This window comes from Cupressus sempervirens, chromosome 4 (assembly GCF_028749045.1).
Source record: "Cupressus sempervirens isolate cs-2001-9-10 chromosome 4, ASM2874904v1, whole genome shotgun sequence".
NCBI lineage: Eukaryota > Viridiplantae > Streptophyta > Pinopsida > Cupressales > Cupressaceae > Cupressus > Cupressus sempervirens.
The window spans coordinates 89,787,215-89,797,710 of record NC_143121.1 but is presented as its reverse complement, the minus strand read 5'-3'; positions in this window follow the sequence as shown (position 1 = coordinate 89,797,710).

Genomic DNA, 10,496 nt, shown 5'->3' with positions numbered 1-10,496 from the left:
CATTATTTGTTTACTTCCAAGATCTCCCATTTCTCAGGTCCACCATTTGTTGTGTTCCGTTCAATCATTTTAATATATAATATATATTTTTTCCCTTTTAAAAATAATATTCACAATCAAAAGTTTTATTTTTTTCAAATCATATGCAAATGCAAATGGAAGTGAATAAGAAAATAAAAAGTGAGGAACAAATTCATCGTATCTCATCACAAAGAGACGCAACCAAATCAAGTCCATCTTGTAATGTTGTGTAGTGCCTGCCCCTGGTTCGCATTTTGTTATCGTTGCTGAACTCTTTTAGAGCTAGTTTTATGTTGTTGGTTAGCGGCATTGTTTTGAGACTATCAAATATTGTGCTATGGATTCAACTTATTATGTGATGTGATTACTTAGACTTTATAGTTTGTGTATGCATGATGATTATTCAAGTGATTTCAGTTATTGATGGTTATTAGCTAGATGGTTTTTATTATCATATGTGTTTTTTTATGGATACTTACCCCATACTTGCATGTGTATGGTGTGTGTTTGCTTTTGTATGGTGTGTCTAATGTGGTTAAGGAAGGGAGTCGTAGTCACCTGCTAGTCGGGATCTACACGATGCACCACTTCCTGCCATTGCCTGTTTAGTTTAGTATATTTGTGCTTGTACATGCGTGATTTTTATGCAGGTTGCAGGTACCGGGTATCGACTTCCCTGAATTGCCAGGATGAGCATACCCTATCACACTATCTCAATGATAAGAGAGGGGAGATAAATTCTCAAGTCCAAATCTCAACCCTTTAAGCCATTTGTTCTAATTGAAAAATTAAGACAAGTATCTGAGTTGAGTACCCTTCGAATATGTCGGATGACATAATTCGTGATATAAACTCTTGGTTTGATTTTGCATGTATTTTGGCTATGATGGGTTTCATATTTTTACCTTGGGAGTCTTTGATGTATTTTCTATTAACTAAGCCTAATTAAAAGATTTAATTAATGGTTTAATTTAATGAAAAATTAATATGATATTTTAATATTTATTTTATTTAATTAATTGAGAAATTAATTAAATAAAATAATTAAATTTGAAGATAAAAGTTAAAAGTTTAAATTTGGAATGAGACAATATTTATTTTAATAATAATATATTTGGAGTTCATTTTTAAATAAATGACTAAATAATAATATTATTAAAGCTAATAAATATTTTAGCAATAAAGTTTTGGAAAATGAAATTTAAAAGTGGAAAATATATTTTAAATTATTAAAAGATTCTAGATTTCATGTGATTAAAATATAAAGATATTAAGATTGAAAAGTAGAATTATTAAAGTTAGTGTATGAGATTTAATAAATAAATAAATTAAATTGGAAAGAGTAAAGTAAATATTATATTAATGATTGTGCATTATTTTAATATTTAGGAGTTTGCAAATTCTCGAGAGTTGTCATGTAGACAACACAGAAGTTTGCACTCTAAGAATGCACTAGTTGTCTACACTTAAGAGTTAGCATTTTTATTTGAGCACATGATGTCTACAACCTTAAGACTCATCTAGAAGGTTGGAGAAGACTCATGCTTGGTTGTCATGCTTATCTTCTAGTTGTTTCTAGAGACACTCTAGATGCATCTTAGAGGCCTTTAAATTGAGGCTCTCCTAGTGTGTTTAGGACAAGTTTAATGGAAGCTACAAGCTACAAGCAAAAATGGAAGCTTCAAAGCTTACATGCATTTGAGAAGCTCATATGCTTCTACATGCTCATATGTTTCTACATGCTCTTATGCTTCTTCTAGCTCTTCTTATCACTTGGAGGATTCGGTTGGCTTGGATCTTGGAGGAATTGCGAATGTTGGAGAAGGAAGAGATTTTCTATGGACTTTTGAGGCATGGCAAATTAGCATCAGTGTCCAGGTGCACTCGTGATAATCTCATATTCTATTTCTACTATTTCTCTTCCTGTCTTCATTGTGTCTGAATATTCCTTGTGATTGAATCTACAATTAGAAATTGGAATCTAGATATGCTATTTGGTTGAGAAGAAAACATTAGAAAACCTTAGTTCCAAATGAGAAAGAAATTAGTTCTAAATGAGTTTGGGTTCGAATTAGAATCAATTGAGAAAGATGATTTCAAATTTATAGTTAAACCTATTGGATGGATTAATGGATATGTTTAGAAAACAATTATTTAAAAGGAAAAATTCTTGTTTAGAAAAGCCCTTTTCGCTTTGATCTAACTATATGTTCTCTTTTGTAAAATCTATATATATATATATATATATATATATATATATATATATATATATATATATATATATATATATATATATATATATATATATATATATATATATATATATATATATGCAGTGATAATTGATAATAAATTTTGTATATATACATATATATACATATACATATATGTATATATTTGTGTAAATTGAAGTAAGAAACTTTACTTATTAAATCCGAATTTGCATATGGTAAAACGTTTATTGAAAATGATATTTGAACCGTTTTAAAAAAAAAAATATAGTATTTGAGAGGGCGGATTACCCTCCCGTACCTGATACTTGTTACAGTTATGCTGCAGCTTCGTACCTACAGTCGCAGGTACTGCGACAACCGTCGCAGGCCCTGCGACAACAGGCAGGCGCATGACCTCCACCATAAAGGCGTCGGCCTTTTAAAACAAATGCTTTATAATGCATTTTTAATTTTTATTTTTATATATCATTTTAAAATGAATTTCGATTAATGATTATTATGAATATTGTTAAGTATTAATTATTATATAATATCAAATGTTATATAATACTAATTAACATATATTCATAAATAAATTTGATTGATGGAACATTTCTTTAATTAATTAATTATTATTTTAATAATATAAATCACATTTGGTTTTGAAGTTAATGTTAGTAAAGTTTTCTTAGTATGATTAAAGTTTTAATAATAGGTTGTAATTCATTAACATTAATATATGATGAGATTTAATATCTATATTAATACTACAATGTATTATAAATCGATTCTATTTATAAATCGATGTTCATGAATATTGTTACTCAACACTAATAGTATTAAATCAATTAATGTAAATTGTCATTGGACTATTAGTATGAGTATTAGTGATATAGTTAGATTGAACTTTGATATTTTAAGTTATTTGTTATGTTGGGGTTTTCAATCGACCTATTGGAAATGAAAAATGAAAAATGAAAAATGATTAATAATAATTTGTCAATTATTATTAATAGAGGAAGATATTAATATAGTTTATGTAGTATACTTTTAATATTAATTATTTAAAGTATAGTAAATAGTTAAGAGGTGGAAACTTATAAAGATGTTTAATGGTAATTTTAAATGAAGAGACGGTAATGATAATGGATTAATTGACATGGAGTCATTGTTATAACATTACTATAAGTAGAATTATTATGTTATGTAACTTATTGATATACCTTAATGGTGATTAGAGTTAGCCAATGAAGTTTTATGTTAAGGTTCTCTAGATCGATTATTTATAGTTGTGATAAGTTTATTATTTATTAATGTTTGTTGAGCCTAGCAAATTATTAATAAATAATAGAGTAATGATCTAAATGATTATGGATAATACGAATTAATCAGTATTCATATAAGTATGATGAATGTGGATATTACAAGATTATTATTAAGATTTTCAATATAGCTTGTTATTTATTAACAAGTTACTATTATGGAATTAGTAATATGATCATTTGAGTATTGAATTATAGTTGACTTTTACAGAATTCTAGTTAGTTATTAGTCAACTGATATTAATTGAAACCTTGCTATGGTTATGCAATTATTAATTAAATCAATTAATGAGAGTTAATTAGATTTAATTAATAATTAAGTTATGTAATGGAGATTTAATTGATATAATTCTTTTAATGAGATTGTAGAAATATTGATATCACGTTGATAAGTCTTATGACTTGAATTATGACTTTAGATATTATATGGTTGTTGACGGTGATAACGATAAATTAAAAGACTCAAACTGTAGTAATATTTAATTAAGTTTCTAATTGAGAACTATTAGAATGATAAAAGTCATGGAATTGTGCATCTAGGTTAATTGATTGATTTAACTGATCATTTTAATAAAGTTATGATCTTCTTATTCGAAGACTAGTAATTGGCTTTCTTACATTTTGACGAATAATGATCCTTGATTTATGTTGGAAGTTGAAGTAACATCAAAGAAGAGTTATATGATTAGAATATGGATCTTAGTTAAATAAAGCGAACAATTTAAGGATCAACGATGATCAGTTTAGTGAATATTTATCCTTAAGTTATTCTTAGAATGTAATTCTTAAGAATGTAAGGATAATGCTATTGGGGAACAAAAGGGTTGACGTGTAGGTCAAATGATAAATCCTATACACTTGAAGTATACTTGCAAGCAGAAAATTGGAAACTTCTACAGTTGATTCAACTATGTAATATAGCAAAACCAAAACATGTGTTTGCATCGTGTTTTCTATATGCTTCTTGTTTTGGGTTTTTGGGTTGACTAGTGTTGACCAGTCTTAGGTTGTTACCAGAGGCTCAGGGGTTATGAGATGTGATGGTATGCTGATCTTATTTGGTCTCGATCTTTATAAACCCAACCATGGTAATGTGATCGTATGCTCTATGAAATGTTTGTATTATTGTTCATCAGTCTTCATGTGTGAAGTTGAGATGTATATGTATCTGAGACACCTGAGCTAATCATTTTTGAGTCATCGATCAGTTATCCTTGGATTATTTTCTAGTCGCCATGATGGGACTGAAATGTGGATTTATTTCTTGATGATGTCATGTTGTGACATGTTTTGACTTAACCGTTTTGGAGTCTTCGATCAGTATGATTTTGAGATATTCTTGGTTGCTTGTTGAGAACCAATGGATGTGGTGATTTATTTTGAGATATATTTTGGTTGTTGAGAACCAATTGATACTTATGATTATCAGTGATGCCTTCAGTTGCCAATAGAGAACTGTTGTGGTCATGATTTTCTATGGATGCTTTTCAGATGCTCATGGAGATTTGATGATTCTTATCTTGGAGATTTGATGATTCTTATTATGGATATTTGATGCTTTTATCATGGATATTTGATGATTCTTTTTGTGGATTATCTTTTAGATTTTCTTTACAGTCGCTTGTACAAGACTGTGGTGATTTTATGATTCCATGAGCTTAGGGTAGGTAATCTACTTGTAGTGTCGGGAAGTGGCTTGCAATGGGGGCCCGAGCCCTAAGTGGCTGCTAGGGTAACTCATTATAAGTTTGGTTAATAAGTGATAACATTTACACACTAAATGAGGATTCAATGAACCTAAAAAGATAATTGTTTTGGTTCTCGCCCATGCCTTGAGTGCTTGTACAGGCTAGGATGGGAGTAGTGAGAACGCATGGTTGCAACCGTGCATTTCGTAGTATGCCTCGTCAGTATGAGAGGATACTAGTGGCCACATGAGATCAGTATGGACCTGTAGAGTTTAGCTAACTGCTAGGGTAACTTGTATGTGATAATTGCGATGACACTTTTTCGCTTGCAGAGTAGGTTTCCTACATGTCATTGTGTGCCTCTGAGAATTAGATGTCAGTTTTGTGTGATTGGAACCTTTGAGTTAGTATACTTCTAGGATTCCTAGACTTATAGAGATTTATGCTATGTGATTTTGATAGCCTGTTTGAGACTTGAGATTATCTCCTTAGCATGGTGGGAGTGGACCACTTAGGTTCCACGCGGTCGGGTGGTAGTGTTTTTCCACTCTTATCATTTGAGATCCGTCCGAGACATCGTGGCTGAAGCATTCTTGGTTGGTATTTATCTTCATTATGTTCTTGGATCATTATGATAGATGATATACCTTATGATGGATGTATTTGTCTGGTATGTATCCTTTCATTGTTGCTTAGCATATGTTAGTTGATGTTATCTTATGCTTTACTTTGCATGTTAGTAGGATGCTTTAGGAGTGACATTCCTACTATGTTAATACCGATGATCTCTTTGGTGCTCTGGAATGTTACACACAGAGGGATGGCTAGGATTCACGATGGTCTAATGATGCTATTTACGGTTGGGAGGAACCGTGCACTTAGTTATTTATGTTTGTGATTTATGGTTATCTCTTATGATGGATGTTTATATCTTTTGTGATGATGTATCATATATGATATGTGGTTTCATTTATGTTATTGCATCATGGATTAATATTGGATGATGATGTAGTTTATTTTCATGGATGTATATTCTTTTAAGCTTTTCATACCTTGTAACATGTACAGTGGATGATTGAGCCAAATTAAAATGTAATTACAGAAGGATACTTGTCTATTGTTTAAGAACATTGGATGTATCATTGTTATTTCATAAGTATGTGATGTTAGATGATTAGTTATGTTAGATGTAATTCAACGTTAAGAGATCTTTAAAGAATGTAACCTGTTATGTTATGTTTACTTTCAATTGGATGTTACTATTGCTTCTGCAAATGTTATGAATGGTTTATCTTTCATGTTTAAAAAAAAAAATTATTTGGAAAACATAGTGAAATTCTTTGGATCTGTTAGAAATGAAAAAGAAATTTGTAAATAAGCAATACCAGGAAAGAATCTAAGTGAGTAAATGCATGAAAAGATATGTCCATAAAATAGGAGAGAGAAAGCTTCAAGCTCCAACACCATGAGACAAGATATTTGGAAAGGGGAAAGCAAAGAAAACCCCTTGTGACATTATGAATGAGGCATGGAAAGCCTAAGAAGAGAGAGAGAGAGAGAGAGAGATAGAGAGCAATGCTCATACAATAATCGAGAAGAGGAAGAAATCTCATTGTTAAATGAGAGAAGAGGGTCATCTCTTAAATAGAGATGAGAGAGAGGAGTTAGAATGTAACTCCCATGTCTATGAATGCCACCATTCATAAGTGTGTGATGCCAAGTGTGAGATTCCTCTTAAGGAGGAATAATCTAAAATTAGAAATTACAATATATATTTATCCTCACATATTCCACTAGATGACAAAATAAGATGTAGTGGAAAAAGGACAAAAAAGAAATATATTAGGATACCTTGGCTTATATCCTAATATATTATAATAATAAAGAAAGGAGTTCTAACCTTGGTTTATAAATACACCAAGGAAAGATTACAACTTCTAACACCCCCCTTTAATCTTTACTTGGGGTAATTACATCAAAGGGTATTAAACCCATAATTTACAAAAAACTGCAACTTAATCTTCAAGATGAAGTAATTTGATTGTCTTCAAGCCATATGGAACATTTGAAGATCCAAGAGAAGCATATGAGTCCTTTGAATGTGATCAAGTGGAAGCATAGACACATCTTCGAGAAGGTTCCTTGATGGATTACCTGAAAAAAAAGAATAACAAGACAAATATCCACAAGTAGAATGCCATCATATATGCAAATTCGAAATCCTTTTGAATAAAACTCTCATAGAGAAACAATGATTAAAACATGTTACCAGAAAACAATGGAGATAACCTGATATCAAGATAAATTATATGCTCAAAAATTGTCAACAAGGACAAATTGAGTAAAAAGCTTGATCAATGCTCTCATAAAAAGAATATTATACTAATGCACAAATGACCACAGACAAGGCCAACTAATGATACGTGCATCAACATTGCATCAATCATGTGGATATAGACAGTCCACTAATGAGTCATCCCACTACAGGTGAATGGGTCATGACTCCATCACCTACATGACCCACGATCTAGGCAATAAAGTATGCAGATCATTATCACATTAATATATGAAAATAACATAAAGGAGAGACATGCTGATCAAATTATAATTATCATGATTTTTGATAGGATAATCAAAAGAATGGATTATGAGGATATAACAACATATTGCCTTCAAATTGGATCAAATTATTTGAATTTGGAGGGGAAACTCCAATAATAACACCCTCTTTATTGAGGAAGAAAAATGGAACAACATGGAGGGAAACTCCATAAAAAATATTATCCTATCAAAGTGGAACAGATAGGATCAAATGGAGGGAAACTCCATATAAAATGAGTGCATACCAATATAGGATGGAGGGATACTCCATGGGCCAAATAAGGAAACTATGTATCAGTTATACTGAGGGGACCTACATAGTTATCCTTGAAAAAATTGGCTCCCTATGCAACTCAAAATATCATATAAATCATGTATATCAATGGTATAAAACCATAAAGTGCCAACATGGGTATATAATGATGCTATAAAAGCATAAAAGTGCAACTATGGGCACATCAAAATATCAAAATGAAGGCAAATGTGTAAGATTACTCATAATCCAGTCAAAATGAATTAAATTTAATTTCAAAATGCAGAGATCCAAGGATGATCAAAATAAGCAAAATATGTATATCAAGTATAAAACTCCATTAAGGGTAAACATGGGTATAATTTCTTTTGCAAAGGTATATATTAATTTCTAAATCATTATAGTCATAAATTATATATTTATCTGGGCATATATGTGGGCCCCCATATATACTCAAATAAATATATGAAAATAGATTGGTTAAAGAAAATAATCACCTTTCCATACTTAATATTTTGGAAAGTCACAATTTATAAAAAATCACAATATTTACCTTGGTTCAAAAATATAACCTCAAGGTAATAAGAACATAAAGTCATGGGGCAAGAAAAGATCTCCCCAGTTTTCTCAAACTTTTTTTAGGAAGTGATTCAAAAAGAATTTTTTTGAAATATAACTAAAAAAGAACTTAGTAATTAATGATAGAGGTCAGATCTGACAGATAAGAATATACTAAAAAGAGTTAAAAAATTTTCTAAAAAAAAGTTTGAATAAAAGCTTGTAATGAGTAAGAGAGATTTAAAATAGAATATTGCACTTGTAATGATTACATGCCAAAAATAGGTTAACAAGAGGCAATGAGAAAAGCAAAAGATGCCTCTGTCAGAGCTCAAAAAGGAAAAAAAGAATCTTGCATGCTAAAAAAAAGGGTTTTGACAGCCCATGCAAAGATTCGTGACAGACGAGATTAATCCCAGCATGGAAGGAAGTGGCAGAAAAAAAATGTTTTTCTTATGAACATCATCTGTCGTATAATAATAATAAGAAAAATGCCTATTTACTTTCCTAACGGTCGAGGAGCTCGATGTGGTGAATGCAGCGGCAAAGAAGTTTTCCATGAGGCCGGTTATAGGAGTCAGAGCAAGCCTCTGGCCGCTCATCCTTCTTATTTGCAGATGATCACGAAAGCAATTACGATCCTCAAGGAGCGCGGCGGCTGCAGCCCTTACGCAATTACGAAATTTCTAGGCGACAAATATAAAGCCGATCTGCCTACAAATTTCAAGAAACAGTTTAATGTGCAACTGAAGAATCTGATGAAATCTGGCAAGCTTACGGCCTCCAAGGCCTCGTACAAGCTTACGGCTGCCAAGGCCTCGTACAAGCTTACGGCAAAAAAGAAGCGTGCGGCAAAGAAGAAGGCTCCCAAGCCTAAAGCTCCCGCTGCTAAGCACCTACTACTAAGCCAAAACGTTTTCAATAGTTTTGTATCCCGATAACCCTGGTGCAAGAATATTTGGATGGAACATACTATAAATTGTTTGGAGACCTTCCTTCGCTAAAGCAAGGACACTGGATTTCAAAAAAATCCAGCAATCCTGCTGCCACACATGCTTAGGAAGATAATAATCTTTAAAATTCTACGTGCAACAAATGCTGAACGTGCCGTAGCAGAAGCGGGGTATATTAATTTGGATCGGAAGCAGAAGTCGAACCAGACTTCTTTTCTTTACTTGTCGAGGAGTTTAGCGACCTCTAAGATAAGCTGTATTCATTTATGTGATTTGCAATGTAATCATCTTCTTTATTATTTCCATGTTTTATCTTGGGGTTACGGTGGTACTTGAACAAGTGAAGGAAATGGAAGGAGAATGAATCTTTTTCTCCTAGAGGTGGCTTGCTGTGGCAAAGCTCTGCGGAATGGCTTGAGGGAGGACATGCAAGATTGATGCAAGGCAACTGACGGTATCAAGCGCAGATATGGCATTTGAGGATGATGGTATTGCACTAAATGCGCTTGCAGATAATGCTCAACCATCAAAATTCATGGACTTTATCACATCAGAGAAAGCTAAAGTCATTGCCATGATAGCTATGAGAATGTCACTATGTAATGCCAATAGAGTGGTAATGTCTGTTGCAATTGTGCCTCTCACGGCTACTCATGGTTGGAGTAGTTCTTTTGTGGGCATTGTTCAGTCATCTTTCAGTCATCAACCCACTTAAATTCTATAATGTCTGGAAATTAATTTGAATGAAAGTACGATTTGGGTGTGATGACAGATGTTCCAGTCCGGGATTCCGGACGACTATGATAATGATCCGGAATAAAACAAGGCTATGGCTTGGCACATGTAGAAAGGTGCACAATTTCCCAGATGTAGAAAGGTATCTTATA